The sequence below is a fragment of the Haemorhous mexicanus genome, chromosome 28, assembly GCF_027477595.1.
Source record: "Haemorhous mexicanus isolate bHaeMex1 chromosome 28, bHaeMex1.pri, whole genome shotgun sequence".
NCBI lineage: Eukaryota > Metazoa > Chordata > Aves > Passeriformes > Fringillidae > Haemorhous > Haemorhous mexicanus.
The window spans coordinates 5038851-5056174 of record NC_082368.1 but is presented as its reverse complement, the minus strand read 5'-3'; the positions used below and the strand labels follow the sequence as shown (position 1 = coordinate 5056174).

The window sequence follows — 17324 nt, the reverse complement described above, 5'->3', positions numbered from 1 at the left end:
GACAGCACTGGCTCCTCTAACACTGAGTTAGATCTCAACTTTTATGAGCAACCCCTGGAAAAGACATTAAGGAACATTTGTAAGCATGTTCCCTCCCTCTGTTTATAGTGTTGTTATTAAAGCTGTATTACACTTATCAGGAATTTCTTCCTAACAGGGAACTGGAGGGGAGAAGGTGTTAAGGCATCTCTGAGGAAGGAGAACAGAGAAAAGGAAAGGTCATTCACACAGTCTGAGGAACCTTCAGAGCATTCTGCTAAGTCTTACAATAATTCCAAGAATTATCCCCAATCTGTTGCCTGCTCCTGGGGCCCAAACTGTGCTGGCAAGTTCTCCTGAAACTGCTGTCACCCATCAGTATTAGCAGATCCATGTGAGCACCCACAGGTCCCTCTCATCACTGCTTCCCTGCCAAGGGTCTTTAATTCCCAGCTCTCAAGGTGACACACATGGGACCAAGAGGCTTCTGCTGTGGCACAAGCCCTGCTGGTAGAGAACTGCCAGGGTGACTGGACACTGCTCCAGCTCCACCAGCACAGCTCAACCCCAGCCCAGCCTTCAGCAGCCCTGGCACAAGCCCTGTGCTGGACTTGGCTTGGCAAGGTCCAAGAGGAGCTGCCTCTGGAAGGCCAGCGTGGTGCTTACAGCATGTCTTAAGCTAATACTGAATGAAGTTCTTCATTTTCCCTTCAGAAGTAGAGCACTGCCAGAGCACTTAGCAGTAATTAACAGAGCCAAGATGAAAGGCTGCAGCAAGCAGGTAAAACCAGGGTAACCACAACTCACCCATCTTCCCTCGCTCCCCAGGAGTGCACGGGAGGCCAGGGAGGCAGCAGAGCCACCAGGGCTCCTCAGGGGGCTTCCTGACCCCCACCCCACTCAGCCACCCTGCACTGCAGCTCCTGGAGTGCTGAGCAGAGGGAGGAGGGGGACACCAGGCAGGGATGGGAGGTCAGAGGGGCAGGAGGAACACACCCAGTCACACTACACCAGGAGCAGCAGCGGGTCATGACCCCCCTGAAAACAATCCCCTGGCCTGCTGACTTATTCAACACCCTCTGCTTCTAAACCCCAATTTTACAATCAGACACTGGAAGGAGAACTGGGTTTCCAAGCACATGATTTTGTGCAGCACCCCAGAAAATAAGCCCAAAACAAACACAGAAGTTTTGTGGAAGGAATTTCAAATCCTTTGTGGAAGGAATTTCTTGGGGAGAAACCAGGCACTGTGCTTCCAGCGAGGGTCATGAGAAGCATGGGGAGCTCTGAGCACTGGAGACAGGAGGCACCTGTCTGAACTCACTCCAGTTTGCCTCTGGAAGGGCTGTCCATGCTCTTTTCCCAGCCATCAATCCCACCATGGCACCCACCCAGCTCCATCACCTGTGCCCTCCATCCCTCCCTGGCCACACACACCTACCTCACACATTTACATTCCTGGATTATGGTTTAACTCCCTGACATGATCCCAAATTCTGCACTACTGCACCCTGAAACCCCTTCAGCCCAAGCTCTCCCCAACACCCATTTCCTGACACACACAGAGGTGCTGTTAGAAGCAATAGAAGCAGAGTTACCCTGAAGGAAGTGAGTATTTTACCAATTCCCACTTCCCCTCTCCTCCCCCACTACAAATCAACAGCACAGCCAACTCTTGAGTCCGTGTGGTTACAAATATGCTTCAGTCAAAAAACCAAAACAAAGCACACAAAAAACCCCCAAACTTGGTAAAATAAAATCCCTCTACACTTCAATTTGCAAGTAAAACACATCAGCTGTGCTAACCTCAGCAGATAACAACACACAGCAACTCCCTGAGCCCTACAAATATTTTCCACATCCACAAAGTCCATCTACCAAAGTTACAACTGTACATAACAGATTCTCGACGTGCCTTTTGTTATCACCTCTCAACATTTTGTAGTTGTAAGACAGGTGTTTACCAATTTAGAAAGGGATTTACATGAGAAGCAACTCTCAAAGCTTTAATTAAGGAAACGTGACAGGCAAGTACAGGACGATCACCTTATTGATAAGCCAGTTATCACGTGCAGACTGTGTGCTTGCAATGACCCACATTTGGGAAACAGGCTCTTTTCTTAAAAATATTCATTAAAAATGGTTAAGAACACACACAAGAACCACAGATTTTTACAACACACACATGAGTACATTCCACAGCTATTAACACTAGACTTGCACCTAATCTCCCAGGGAAAAATAAGAATTTTAACAGTAAGAACATACCAGAAATACTACTGAGCTCTACTTTTGTTTCCAAAGAGAAGCCCTCAAGATTAAATTAAAAGCTGCTGTTTCCACTTTCTTGTCTACATGAGTGGCAGGGTCTGGTCAACTCTGAGATCTCCTTTTGCAAGAATAATTCTCTCTTATGCCTGTGAACTCTCACTGGATATAAATAAACCAAACCAATTGCATCATCTGAGGTAAAGGAGGTTTCATCAATATGATGTCAGGAAGAAAAACAGAAGCCACAAAGCAAGATTAACTGTCATCACTGCCAAAAAAATCTGGAAAAGTGAATAATTAAAAGCAAGAATGCCTTCACCTGCAAAATTAAGTGGTTGGAGATAATACCTATTGCTGTTAAGCTACTCTTCAGAACAAACTTGCAGTTTAGAGTCAAATCACAAGAAATACGGTTCAAAAGTAATAATGGGACATCTGCAGAAAGCAACAGCCTGTCAGAGGCAAAAAATAAAAACTAAAATAAAATTTTAGAAAGCTTTAATTGTGAAATCTGGGTCTCCCCCATCCAGTATCAGAAAGATTTTGTTTTTCTTTCGCATAATCTGGGCAAGTTGCCCAGGAAATATGAAAAACTGAACTCAGGACTCAGGGAGCAAGTTAAACAAAAAACAGAATTGCCTTTTAATTTTAAAGATACATTTTCATTCACTAGGTACAGTCATACCCACCTTTGCTCAAAAGCAAATAACTGTTTCCAAAACTCTTAACACCCCCCTGCCCCATAAAGTGGCACCACCTTAATATTCCATATTTTATAATTAGTATTTTAAAACAAGGCATTGGCTGTCACTACAAGAAGTCCTCTGGAGTGCCTTGGGATAACTGGCCATGTCCTCAAGAGGAAATAACAGCCCAGAGAGGAGCAGAGCTGAGTGTCCCAAACCACCAAACCCCTGCTCAAGCTGGCAGCCAAGTTCACAGACTTTATTCTGACTGGAGTTCAGACTCCTCAGGACAGAGAGCTCAGCTGACTGATCTCAGAGGAGAGCACAGCCCACCACAGGTGACAACAGCTCCAGAGCAGAGGCACTCGTTTAATCAAAGGTGATGCTCACTCAAACATCACAGGTTCTTTTCCATGGCTGTAATTACAGCCTGAGCTGGGCTTGCTCTTCCTCATTCAGTGCAAAGCAACCTCGCAGTAACCTTCCCATCACATCCTCTGTCGCTGCAGACCCTGACAGGAAGTTATAAAGATTTCAGAGAGATGTTTCCTAACGTTTGAGAGCTGAAAATTAGAAATCTTTAAGGTCCACCTTCCGCTAAGGCCTCTGAGGCCTGAAGCAGCTCCCAGTACAGAAATATATATTTCAATTAAGCTTTTCTTTCCACCAAATCTGAAAAAAATAAGTTTACAGCAAGAGATTAACACAGGCACAGATGAGGACGAGGCCTGTTCAGGCTAACAGCTAAAACCATTTCCCCTCTTGAGATTTGGTTTTGTTACCTTTCTCCCTCATTTTATCAGCTAAACAGCACAGTTTCATCACTAAATTCAGATACTGCACTGTCAGAACTCCAGAATTAAGTCTTCCTAACTATTAACATCTCCCATTTCTCCATTTGTCTCTCTCCAAACTCTGGCAGTCACCTGCTGGCTGACCCTCGTGGCAGGAGAAATCCAGACTGGTTTTCTAACTTTCTTTAAAAAACCTGAACGAGTCTTTATCCAAACTCTCCTCTTCCAAAACACAGCTCTGAACTCGGGCCGACAAGGACATGTGCAGGGTTTAATGGAATTATGTTTACTCAAGGTCTGCATCACCCAGACTCTTGCTGATTTGGGTATGACAACTCCTGGCCCAGCTGAGAAAGAACAGAAAGCTTTTATTCCAATTTAAACGATTTGTCACAGAAAACTGCATCCTCAAACATGCAGCCAAACTCCTGTTTACAGGGAAGGATTTTCAAACCAAGTCTTTGCTGCTTTTCATTCCACATAGACATTGTATTCCTGGAAGTCATGAGCAGGGACATGGTATTTATAAAATGCAGCAACGGAAACGCTGCTTCTCAGATCACCTGCCACTGCAACTGCCCAGTGCTCAGAGCTCTTTTTAATGGAAGGATAAACACTGGGAAGAGAGGCAGGCGTGCAGAACTTACTCATTATTTGGTCTCATCACTATGTGATCCACCTGAGACTCTTCCAGGAATGAAATTCCCATTCAGGCCTAAGTTGACCCACCTGTTTCTCTCACAGTCCAGTAAAAAAATGAACAGAAAAATGCAAAATCAGGTGCTGTTTGGGTTCAGGCTGAGATAACTACTGACCTACTATCAAAAAATGGTGTCAGAAAAAGGCAGTTTTCCATAAGAGGAAAATTGTATGGAAGGGGGTGAGGGGAAGGCCCAGAAATAAAAATATGTGCTGTTAGCCCTTTCTCCCACTCCCCAAGCTTTACCCTTCCCTTGGGCTGGGCCTAAGAATCCTCAGGCCTTATCATTACCTCGCTGTCCATTGAGTCTCATCCTCCCTGGAAAAGCCTTTTGAGGTTCCTGAGGACAGGCAGCAAGTGGAGCCCCAGCAGGGAAGGGTGGAGTGCTGGAACTCCAGAGACAGTCTTTGTTCTGGGCGTTCATTAGATAATGGCAGTGGCCTTCACCAAAACACGAGTTATAAACAGGGCAAAAGGAAGTGACTTTGGTCACAGAACCGCTCAGTTTTCACCCCTGCCTCGCATGATGTCACACTCTCACCAGCTCTCCGGTTACCGGATGATCTCCGAGAGCAAATGGGAGTGAAATACAGCTTTTAAAAAAATAAATAAAAGGCAAAAGAGGGGAAAAAAGACGTAAGAGAAACCCACAGCCACATCTGCCTGGTCATCTGCTGCTTTATCACCTCTGACGAGGGAACACAAGTCATTCCTCATTGCTAAATCATTACAAATCAGCTATAACAGTACCACAACCAAGTTCCACAATTAACTGCTCCTGCAGCATATCAATCCATTAAGCCCCACACAGCTGTGCTACCTTGGCAGTGCGGCTACAGGGAAAAAAAAAACAAAACACCGTCCCCATCCCCGCCGCGCCAAAGCCGGGCCGCCCGTCCCTGCCTGGTGCGCGGGGGCGGGCGGGGAACCGGGAGGGGAACCGGGAGGGGAACCGGGAGGGGAACCGAGCGTGGAACCGGGCCGGGGCTCCCCCCAGCCCTTCTCTGCTCCACCGCCCCCTCCACCGATTTAAAACGCTGCTGACTTCTCAATTAAAGAAAAAAAAAAAATATATATATATAATCAGCTTGACGAGCGTCGCTGTTCCCGTGCCAGAATGGAAATCCAAGAGGATACGCTAAAGCAGGGAAGAGCATCAGAGGTTCCTCCATGAAAACAAAGGCTATAAAAAGGACAAATATGGTTTTAAAGAGAAAACGCCTGCACGCAGGCAGATGCCCGGACTGGCAGCCCCGGCAGAGGCTCGGAGCACACACAGCCACGCTCACACCTCGGGCAGCCCCTGAGTGTTTTATCCCCCGCAGCAGCGGCACCGACCCACGGCGAGTCCTGCCCGGCCTCCCGGCCCACAACCGGGCTGCTGCCTCCTCACCTTATTTTCACAGGCACAAAGCACCCCGTACACAGCACATGACATGATGTAACCACCGACACGGCCGTGGCCCAAACCAGTTCAAAATATAATGGTCAGTCAAAACAAATAAAAAACCTGCAGTTCCTCCCATATCCTGACCGGTTTCATGGAAAACTACAGTTTGTCATTCAAGTGCATTTTACATAACAGGGAATATAATCTATGGAGTGCCTGCCTTCTGCTCCACCTGGACACAAATTCAAGGAGAGCAGAGATGACACCTCGGTTTGGAAGGTGGGTCTGATTTTTGGGGGAAAATAAGTTTAGCTCCCAATATATTTAGCTGCTTTATTTTTTCCTCCTACATAACCCCCATTTATACCCCAAATGATGGAAATTTCTCCGTAACCAAGCACTGGAAGATGCTAATCCCGTGATGGAAGTAAACACACGTAGGGATCACGGAAAGCATTTCAGGATAGCCGGACTCTTCCAGCTTGTTTTGGGGAAAATAATCCTGGATCGGCAGGGCCGGCTCGAAATAAATAAAATACAAAATATGCGGCTAGAAAGTAAATACAGGGAAGCGGTTTTGGAGCTCGAAGCCACCTGGAAAATGACGCTATTGTGCACCCCGGGAGCAAGGAGAGCGCCCGGTGACACGGCTCCCGCCGGTGACAGCCCACCGGGATTACCGGCACCGCTCCGCTCCTATTTTCCAGGCGGATTTGGGGCCGCGGGACCTGCTCCCTCCACGCGTTTTGCAAGCTTTGAGGTTATGCAATTTAATTTTTTTTTCTGTTTACTTTTAAAACTTCGTGTGTGCCCCCCCACCCCAGCCCCCCTTTCCCACCAGGTTAGGGAACGGTGCCCCCCCTTCCTCCCTCCCGTCCGTCCCTTCCCCTCCCCGGGGGCAGCGGCCACGTGAGAGGCCCCGGCCCGACCCTGCGGGACCCCCGGGGCCGGGATTTCAATGTGGAGCGGCGCCGCCGCCCCCCGCCCGCGGCGCCCCCCCGCCCCGGGGAGACGCAGCACCGGGGGCGGCGGGCGGGGGGGTGCGGGGCGGCTCTCCCGCCGCGACCCCCGCACTTTCCGCCGCACCGGGGAGGGGAAGGGCAGGGGAGGGGGGGGCTCGCAGAAGTTGGGGCGCGGCGGCGGCGGGGCCCGGCGGGGCGCGGCGGCTCTAACAAAGGGGCGGCGGGGGAGGCGCGGCGGGCGCGGGGCGGCGGGCGCGGGGCGAGCGGCACCTACCACGTGACGAGCGGCGAGCGCGGTCCGGGCGGGCTCGGCCGCGGCGAAACGGGCGCAGTTCGCAAACAAACCAAGCGGGCCCCCCCGGGACGAGGGGCGGCAGCCGCGGCGCCGCCACCCCCGGCGCCCCCCCCGCCCGCCCCGGCGGAACGGGGGATGGGCTCGCCCGTCTCCCTCGGCGGCCGCAGTGCTGGGGGTGGGGGGGGAGGGGGGGAGCGGGGCCCCCCCGCCCCCGGGTCGGAGCGCTGGGGCGGAGCGGGCGCTGCGGCGCTTCTCGTCGGCGCGCCCGGTCCCCCCCTGCTCCGGGCGAGCGCGGCGGCGGCGCGGCTCGAAAATGGCGGCCGGGCTCCTTCCCTGCCCTCCCCCTCCCGTCAGCCGGAGAATGCACCGGGGGGAAGGAGGAGGAGGACGGCGAGGAGGCGGGGGGGCGGGGGGCGCCGCCGCAGCGCCCCCGGCGGCCGCACCGCGCAGCGCAACCCGCGCCCGCCCGCAGCCGGGGGGCCCCGCCGAGCGCCCGCCGCGGCCGCGCGGAGGAGCTGCAGTGCGGGAGGGGAGGGGAAGGGGAGGGAGGGGCGGGCACCGGCACCGCCGCCGCCGCCGGGGAGGGAGGGCGGGGAAGGGGAGGGAGGGGCGGACCCGCCGCCTTTTGTCCGCCCGCCGCGGCCCCGCCGCTGCCCGACACCGCCAGGGGGAGCCCGCGGCGGCGCGCGGGGCACGCCGGGAGTTGGAGTCCGCCCGCCCCCGCGGCCGGGGACACACAGGACACGCCGCTGGTTTAACGCTGCTTTAACCGTTTCCTGCCCAAAATGCACGGCTCTGCCCGCTCTGCCACCGCAAGCTCTCTCCCGGGGAAAATCAAACAAACAGCCTTCGCCGTTTAAGCGTTTCCCCGCAAAACTGCACGTCACGCTCTGCCGTGCCCAGCCGCAGCCCCGGGAGCTCGCTGCTGGGCCCGTCCCGCACCGCTCCTGCCACGGTCCCCAGCGTTATTGCCAGGAAATCTGCCCAAAGAAAATCTGCCCAGGAAATCTGCCGATGCAGCCCCCCGTGCCCCAGCCGGGCTCCGGGGCTGTCCCCCCCGGCTCCAGGCAGGGTTTGGGGGCACGCAGGGCTGGCAGCCCGGCCAGCGGGGCTCCTGCTGCTGCCCCGATCCTGCCCCTCCTCACCAGCTCCGTCACAAGGGACACACCAAGAGCAAGAAAGCATTCCTCTGGGACCGCAGAAACCATTTCCCCTCTCTGACCTTCAGCCTGGCCCCTTGCAGGCGGTGACACTGACTGTGGCCAGCACAGACCCCGGCACGCTCGGGGAGCCACAAACCCGCTGGCAATTCCTGCCAGGCAAAGGCTCTTCCTTCCCTGCTCTGGTTGTCTCTCAGCCAGAACACTGCTCTGCTGCCTCTACAGCAGGAAAGCAGCTCTGCCAAGAAAAAAGTGCTTTATGCCATGGTTTGCCCGCAAAGGGAAAGAGCCACAGCAGTGCCAGCTGTGCTCACTGCCACCGAGAGAACTGCCCCGAGCAAAAAACAAAACCTGTCCTGCTCGACTGCAGAGCTAGGTAAGGAGGAACCCTCTTTCCAGTACGTTCAATCCTGGCCTGCATTATGCAGCACACACAGACAGGTTTATTTCCTCCTCGGGATTCAAGTCCCAGCACCGCACAGGGCGGCTCAATACCACAAAAGCAATGTCAGAACACCCTGAGCTGGGAGGGGTCAGAACTCCTGCACAGGAATCCCACCACGTGCCTGGGCAATGATCCCTTCCTCTAAAAACCATTTGGAGATACAGAGTCAAGGCACTACTGTTACTCTTTAAAATCCAATATATTGCTCAACAAACCACACCACGGCACTGTCGTTACAACTGGGTTTTCTGGGCCAGGAAATTCACATTTCACCATTTTTCTAAGGGTGTGTGTGACCACCTGGGCTTGCAGCCAGAGCCACCCAGAGGTCTCTGCTGACCACACAAATGCTCAAAACGCAGCTTATGCCTAAGTGTTTTTCCAAGAAGAATATTCAGCTAAGGACAGCAGTGAGACTAATGCTGGTTTTTATGTCCTAGGAGGGAGCTGCAGACAACCAGCTCCACTCCTGGGCTGTCCCTTGCAGTCCCAGCTGTCCCATCAGGATAGCTATGGCCATTTCTCATCTCCAAACACCCCAGGCTCAGCACTCTCATGCAGTACCTTAAGAAGACGAGTGCAGAGACCTTGAACATGGCTTTAAGTCAGTGATGAAACAGTGCCAAGGAGGACAGCAGGGCAGTGTGTTATCAGCAGCCCCACATCCAGCACCCAGTGGGGCCACACACTGAACACTATCTATTCTTAAGGGGAACAGAAATACCTTTTCTGAAAGACAATTGCATGAGGAATTCAGCAGCTGCACACTCTCTCCTATCTCCTCATCTCACTTGGAGAGAACCCAGGACACAGGACCCTACGATGGCATGCAAACCTCTGGTATTATTGGTTTTTTAATCTACCTTGAATCAGAGCTCAGCTAAAAAGCAGAAGTAGCAACAAATGTGGTTTGATACTGGAACAGAAGAGTGAGGACAATCTGCTGTGAAGAAAATTAAAATAAATTCCTGTGTAATAAAGCTTCTGATCTTTTGTTCACTGTGCAGTGCAGGATTTTCTGCTGAGGCACAGAGCAAGAGCCCAGATTCCAGCTTGACATTCCAGTACAGGTCTGGATCTTCTGCAGCACAGAGAGCTGCAGCTTCCATCATCCAGCCTGATCTGGAGATGAGTAGCAAAAATTGCTGGGCAGTGTGAAATTACACAGCTTTGGCCTCTGACATGTACCTTCTACGTCCCTGCCAGTCTCAGTTCCCCACTCAAAACTGTGCCACAACTGGTCACCTGGCCACTCCTGGACCAGCCACCTACCTGTCCCTCACCCAGGATGTTCCTGACCTGGAGATGCCCCCATGAACAAGAGCAGCTTCCCCGTGAAGCCCCACTTTTACAGCATCATCCTTTGAATTGTCCTCTTCTGCCAAGCATCCAGAACACTCAAACCACAGTAGCTGGTGAGGGCTGTGTACCCAGCTACTCACACCTAATTGCTGCCTCATCTTTCCACCTATTAATCCTCATTACTTGCTCTGATTGGATCTGCCTCAGAAATTTAACAGTCTCTATACAATAAGTATATCCATATTTGTACACAAAATAACTCTTAAGTGTAATTATTTATGACTTTTGAGCCTAAAATCATGCTATTTCAGTTGGGGAAACATCCTGTATGTGGGAAAGGTGGATGGCCACTAAAAAACACAGTGATGAGACTCTAGCTGCTCTTTATAACAGTATTTCCTATGCTAAGTCCAGCATGGGAGAATCAGAGCCCAGGCAGCCACAGGGAGATGGCAACAGGAAGGAGAAGGCAGCGAGTGCCTGTTCTGTGAGCACAGCACAGCCAGAGCTGGAGCAGCACGTCCCCCTGGGAGGAGCAGGGAGGGATTCCTCTGCTCCCACAAACCTCCTGCCCCTCTGAGGAGCTCTGGCTCATGAGTTTCACAGAACCCAAGGGCTGTAACTGAGCTGGTCTCTTCTGTGCCAATAAAACATTGCAAACGGTGACAACACCAGGTGCCAGGAGCCTGAGCACAAGGGGGGGACCAGTGAGAACAGCCCTCAGACAGGTCCTGACAGAGCTGTGGAGCAATTCAACCTGTGACACGCTCAACACACTCCAAAAATCAAGGTTCAGCAAGATCCTCCCCTCCAGAAGCAAACATGGCTCAGCAGAGCTGCTGGGGGATGCAGCGGCCAGACAGCCCAACGGCCGGACAGCCAGACAGAGCCAGACAGCCTGAGGGCTGGACACTCCAACAGCTGCACAGCCCGAGGGCTGGACACTCCAACAGCTGGACAGCCCGAGGGCTGGACAGCCTGACAGCCACACAGCCCAACAACCAGACAGCTGGACAGAGTCAGACAGCCTGACAGAGCTGGACAGCCCGATGGCTGGACACACCGATGGCCGGACACTCCAACAGCTGGACAGCCCGAGGGCTGGACACTCCAACAGCTGGACAGCCCGAGGGCTGGACAGCCTGACAGCCACACAGCCCAACAACCAGACAGCTGGACAGAGTCAGACAGCCTGACAGAGCCGGACAGCCCGATGGCTGGACACACCGATGGCCGGACACTCCAACAGCTGGACAGCCCGAGGGCTGGACAGCCTGACAGCCACATAGCCCGACAACCAGACAGCTGGACAGAGTCAGACAGCCTGACAGGGCTGGACAGACTGATGGCTGGACACACCGATGGCCGGACAGCCCAATAGGGCTGGACACCCTGACAGGGCCGGACAGCCTGACAACTGGACAGCCCGATGTCCAGACAGCCCGATGTCCAGACACACTGACAGCCGGACAGCCCGACGTACTGACGGCCAGACAGCCCGAGTGCCCCAGCAGCACAGCAGGCACTGCCCCTTCCCTCAGCTCCTGCCCGCTCTCAGGAGGCACAAAGGACCCAGGGCACCCTCCCCTGCCCTCCTGCAGCCTCCCAAACCAGCCCCATCTCCCCATCCCACAGGGCCTGCAGCTCTCTGGAATCTTACTAGGATTTCTCCTCCACAGTTTTCCAGATTGCAGCATGAGACCAAGGAGCTGGCATTGAGGATGGGGACAAATGGGACACTCACAGGGCTGACAACTCCCCAGTGCCCACCTGGGAGAGGCTCCACACAGCCACACTCAAACCCCAACACATCAGCACGTGGCACTTTGGAAATGAAGACCGGTCTGCAGAGAAGTTATCTCCTAACTCCCACCAGTGTCAGCAGGAGCTGTACAGATTTCCAAGGTATTTCACAATAACCTCCAAAACCACAACAGGGAGATTTAATTCCATTTTTAAAGCCCACAGAACAACTCACTGTTATTCTGTGTACAAAGAGCAAGAGCTTTGCTGCTGTGTTGGCCAACTGGAGATCAGATACCACAGCAGATTTGTGTAAGGTCAGTGTGAACAGAATGAGATAAGATTTTTGGTTTTCCCATTACAAGAGAATTTGTCTAAATTCAGCCTCAATAATTGACCTAAAGTCAGGCTGCTTTGGCTTGTAGATTTATGAAAAGAGGGAAATATCCTTCCCTTTAGCACTTCTTTTCAGGTTTTATTCAGCTGCATGGAACTCGATTCCTGTACCTGAGTGTTTAGGACACATTTTTAACGTGCAATAACATCAGCAAGGCAAGAGGTCACTTTTCTAAAGAAGCACCAGCAAAGCCCTGCCAGGCTCCACTCCAGACCCAGGAGCACCACGGCTGCCTCACACACAGGGAAACCGAGGGACAGAAATGTGAGCAGGAAACTTCAGCTTTAGACCTTTGGTTTTCACAGGACAAAGCCAAGACCCCTCTGACAGGTGTACACAAAACTCTTTTGATACTATAAATACACATACAAACCAGATCAAATCAGCAAGTTAAAAGTGCCTTATAGTGTAAACCTGAGGTTTAAGGATGAACACAATAAAGAGAGGAAAAAAAGCAGGAAATCTTTCTTTTGCTAGGCAAGTCATGCCTTGATGTCTCGATGCTGCTGCACAAAAGGACAGGTAACACCTGTAAATACACACACATGCTCCAAAGAGGAGCCTCCACATCTCTTCACTACAGGCATTGGAATGGCTTTGGAGAGAGAAACACCCTGTACACACACAGGATAAATCCACACTTCCAGCCATAACACCAAACCTCCATTTTAAAGTTCTGCATCAGCCAAGAAACTACGTGCAGGGCTCCAGCGTCATCCTGCACGGTCAGGAACCAGCCCAGCACCTGCCAAGGCACCTGAGCACAGCCGAGCGGGCCGGGGCCGGAGAGCCCCGAGCAGCCCGGGCAGGGGGGCACACGGGACGTACCTTGCTGGGCATCTTGGCCAGGCCCATCCTCACACCTGCGCTCCAGGTGGGCAGCACGGGGACGGCCTCCGGATCCTTCCAGCCTCCGCCGACGCCGGCGGGATGTAAGTTTCTTATTTATTTACTCGAGGAGGTGGGAAAGTCCAGGAGCTGGGGACAGAAAGGGCTGTCACAAGGGGGCCCCGCCGCCCCCTCCCACCGTTACCTCCATCCCGCCCCGGGCCGGCCGGCGGGGCCGGGCCCGGCAGCGCTCGCAGCGCGGCCCGGGCCGCGGGGGGCCGGGGGCTGCCGCCGCCCCCGATCCTTCTCGAAGCCCCCCGGGCCCGGCCTCGCTTCCCCGGGCTAAAATGGAGGCGCGGGGCGGGCGGGGGGGGGGGTCCCCGCTCCGCACGGAGCCGGCCGGGCCCGGCCCCCCGGGGCAGCGCGGCGGGGCGGAGCTCTCCCGGCGCCCCGGGCCCGGCGCCCGCCGCGACCCTGCCCGCGACCCCCAACTCCCGGGCGGGAGCGGCCGGCCGCCCCCCCAGCCCCGCCGCGGCCCGGCCCCCGCAGCCAAGTTGCGGGACGGCGGAGCCGGGGGCCGGGGCCGGCGCTGCCCGCGGGGGTGGGGGCCGCGACCCCCGGGCCGTGCGCGGCCCCCGCCGCGGCCCCCGCCCGCTCCGCGCCCCCCGCCCGCTCCTACCTGCGCCGCTCCGCCGCCTTCAAGCGGGGACCTTCCGCCCTCCCCCGCGCCCATTGGCTGCGCGCGGGGCATGGGCGCGTCCCATTGGCTGCGGCCGCGTCAATCAGCGCGAGGGGGCGGGGCGGACGGTGATTGATGCGGTGCCGCCGCTCGGCCCCTGCCCCGCGCCCCCCCCCCCGCCCGCCGCCCCCCGCCCCGGGACCCCCCAACCCCGGCACGGGCCCCGACCGGGGGGTCCCGGGCGCGCCCCCGCTCCCCGGGGCAGCCGCGGGTCCGGCCGGGCCGCGGGAGCGGCGGGCGGGGGGCGAGGGGGCGGCCCCGGGTGCGGGGCGGGGGATGGGGCGGGGGGGACGCGGGGCGCCGGTGTCCCGCAGGTGGCACCGGGGCGGGAGCCGGGGACACGCGTGGGGCGTCCCGCGGGCCGCAGGCCACTCGTGCCCCGTGCGGGGCGCGGGTCCCGCCGCGGGGAGGGACCCGCCGGGGGAGCGGGAGGTGCCGCCGGGACACCGAGCCCCGGCGCGGGTGACAAGGGCTGCGGTCCCGCCGGGGACACCGGGCCCCGGCCCAGGATGGCACCAGGCGCACGTCCCACAGGTGACACAGGGCCCGTGTCCCCTGCGTGGCCCTGGGCCTGTATCCAGTGCCCACCCGGTGCCACCCTTGCCATGGCAGGGACACCTCCCACTGTCCCTGCTCCCGACCCCGTCCCACCTGGCCTTGGGCACTGCCAGGGATCCAGGGGCAGCCACAGCTGAGCTGGGCACCTGTGCCAGGGCCTTGCCAAAATCTGACTAAAGAATTTCCTCCTCACATCTATAACCTAATTCTCTCCCAGTCCAAGTGGTTCCCCCTCTTGTTCTATCTGCCTGTGTAAAAAGTTATTCTCCCTCTTTGTTTCTAAGCCCCTTTCAGGACTGGGAGGAAGTTTGAGATGCTCCAAACACACTTTGAGAGGTGACCTTGCTGGTCCCACACAGAGCAGCTGCAGTCACTGTCCCCACACTGACACTGTCTGTGCTCTCCTTCCCCAGGGAACATGAAATAGCCAGGTTGTTTTTCCTGGTTATCCAGGAAAATCCAGACTATGACCTTATTCTGAGGTGACAAAGTTTAAAAGCACTGGGATTCATGCCTTAGAAAAACCCAGTTCTGCTCCATCAAAAATAAAAAGCAGTTCATGCTCGTGGATCAGCTCTCAAACAAAGTCAAAGACTTGGACAGAAGGACAGAAAATGAGATGTTGCAGCACCACAGTCAGTGGTGCACAAGAGAACGAGGGCAAACCTTGGTAAGATGTAGGTGTTCCTAAACAGCTTCTGGTGATTGAGCCCTGGAACAATGGGCAAATCCAACTCTGGAGGCACCTAAAGCTCAGCGTGCCTGAGCCAAGGCTGGGTCCAGCACTAGGCAGAGCCCAGGTGCATCCCCCAGCCCTTGGGGGAGGCTGCAGAGGGGCACAGGAGAACAGCTCAGTTCTCACTGCACTCAGCCACCCCCAGACACAGGAACAAATGTCCAGGAGCAGCAGGACCGTGGGGGAAATCTCAGTGTTGCTTGTACAGCCAAACATAAGAGGTAAAAGGTTCAACCCAAGATGCCTACATGCAGCAGGAGGAATTTCTGCCCAGCCAGGAGCCTTCCTGGGAAGCTTTTCCTCCAGGTCTGGAAGTGCAAGAGACTGTGATAATTAATTTCTCTGCTGAGCAACAACAGCTGCAGCCACAGGGTGGGACCTGCTATGGAAGGCAGAAAAAAAAAAAAGAAAAAACTAACCTGCTCCAGACCCGCAAGCTTCTTGAATCTCCTGTTGCTGCAGGATGGAAAGTGAGGATGAGCAGCACCAACTTCTCTGGGCACCAGGAAGGATTCATCCCCAGTATCCCACCCCTCCCTGCCTTTGGGCAGTGGATGGACACACAGCCAGACACATTCCCTGTGTCCTGTCCCTCCAGCTCTCCTGGAGCCCCTTCAGGCCCTGAGCTCTCCCTGGAGCCTTCTCCTCTGCAGGTGAGCAGCCCCAGCTCTCCCAGCCTGGCTCCAGCCCTGGGGCCTCCTCTGGACCCATCCCAGCAGCTCCAGGTCCTCACACCCGGTGTCACACCCATGTCACACTTCCCACCTCACCCAAAACTCCAGCCAGGACCTTGCAGCCCACGTGGAAGGCTGGGGGAGATTTACAGGTGACACGTGGAGGCTCAGGTAGCACGGGACAGAAAAGAGCCCTGTGCAGCCCAAGGTGCCCTCAAACCTTTCCCAACCTCTGTCACTTGCCCAACTCCTGAAGGGCAAATCCCACCCCTGACCCAAAGCACCTGGGGCTAAGCCTGCTTTTAAAAGTAATTTATTTGGATTTTCCACATCCTTTCATGAATTGCAAATATATTAACAGAAAAGATTTTTTTTTCCCCCTAGGACTGTACAAATTTTGAAATAAAAAAATCAAGAAAAGCAAAAAAAAAAAAAAAAAAATCAAGAAAAAAAAGGACAAATTACATTGTTTCAATGCAAATAGTAACACCACACCCACACTTTGCATTCTTCCATAGTTTTGTTGTAAGAAAATGACAGTTCCCAAATTCTCTTCAGTGAACACTTGCTCACCTCCCTGCCAGTGCCTCTATGCTCTGCCTCTTCCTCTCTGTCCCTCCTCAAAGAGCCAAATTTTAGTCCTTCAATACTAATTTTGTATTTTTCCTTAGAATGTAAAATAGCAGCAAGGGCTAAATGTGACCCTGGATTCTTGGGGAAAAAAGAAAATACCTTTAAGGTAGGATGAGCATACAAAGCCAGGAATGTTTTTATGTATTAAATCTTCCAAATAGCACAAACATCCCAGCTCAATTAAGAGCTTTTTCCAAGGGGTTGAAAAGTTTTACTGCAGTTTTCAGGGAACAAATAAAAAGGAAAAAAAGGCCCCACAATTCCTGAATCTCTGGTCCCCACATGAACAACATTTGTTATGGCAAAGTAAATAGCACCTGCTTCCTCCTGCTTTTTGTTTAGAAAATATGCTGGGAACCAAAAGGAAGCCAATTAACATGGTAATTAGTGGCATTCCACAAGTGCTGCCTGCAGACCTTACCAGGAGGTGCTGCCCAGACTCCTCTGCTGAGGGAGGTGTTGGGAAGCCCCAGGAGCCTCAGGAGCAGGGCCTGGGAGCTGTGCCCTGGGTGCAGAGCAGCTCCAGGGAATCCTGAGCCCTGTGCCCTGCCCAGGGAAGGCTCTCCAGGAAGGGGAATCAGCCAGAGCACCCTCAGCCCCAGGAATCCGTGTGAGAGCCTCACTCCAGCCCAGGTCAGTCCCCAGTCCATCCAGCAGCTCCCAGAGCCAGCTGCTCAAAGGGCAGGGCACAACACAGAGCTCATTTAACCTCTTTTCATTCCTCAGATTTCACAGGGGTTTTTCACCCTATGAAGGGAATTGAAGCCTGTTTTTCACTGCCCATCCTCCTACTTCAAAAAAAAAAACCCCACCACACCACAGAATTTTATTTTTGCTCAGAACTTGGGGATGATTTTTTAAAGAATAAAGGTGTCCATGTGGCTCTTGACCAGAGAGAAACAGGGACAGAAGAGGTGCCAAGTGGACAAGGACAGAATTCAAAAGAAATTGAAGGGTAAATGAAAGTAAGAGACACCTAAAAACCAACAGATTGAGAAAAAAAAATTAAGACTGATCACAACAAATACGGTG

At 54.2% G+C, this 17324-nt stretch overlaps 1 protein-coding gene and 1 long non-coding RNA gene across 5 annotated transcripts in view; one reads left to right on the top strand and one right to left on the bottom strand.

The window, feature by feature from the left end:
* The window catches only part of KANSL1 (KAT8 regulatory NSL complex subunit 1), an 81022-nt gene extending 67930 nt beyond the window's left edge, over positions 1-13092 (bottom strand). For 3 of the 4 annotated variants that reach the window (XM_059869338.1, XM_059869341.1, XM_059869342.1), the window contains exon 1: positions 7057-7213. The gene's annotated coding sequence lies outside the window, so the exon portion shown is untranslated. Of the gene's footprint in view, positions 1-7056; positions 7214-12952 lie in introns of those variants that run through there. The other variant, XM_059869339.1, reaches the window with a different exon arrangement.
* Positions 12922-17283, top strand: LOC132339201 (uncharacterized). Its single transcript, XR_009489613.1, has 2 exons — positions 12922-13056; positions 14663-17283. It is a non-coding gene; the product is annotated as an uncharacterized LOC132339201 (long non-coding RNA).
* Positions 17284-17324: the final 41 nt, after the last annotated feature.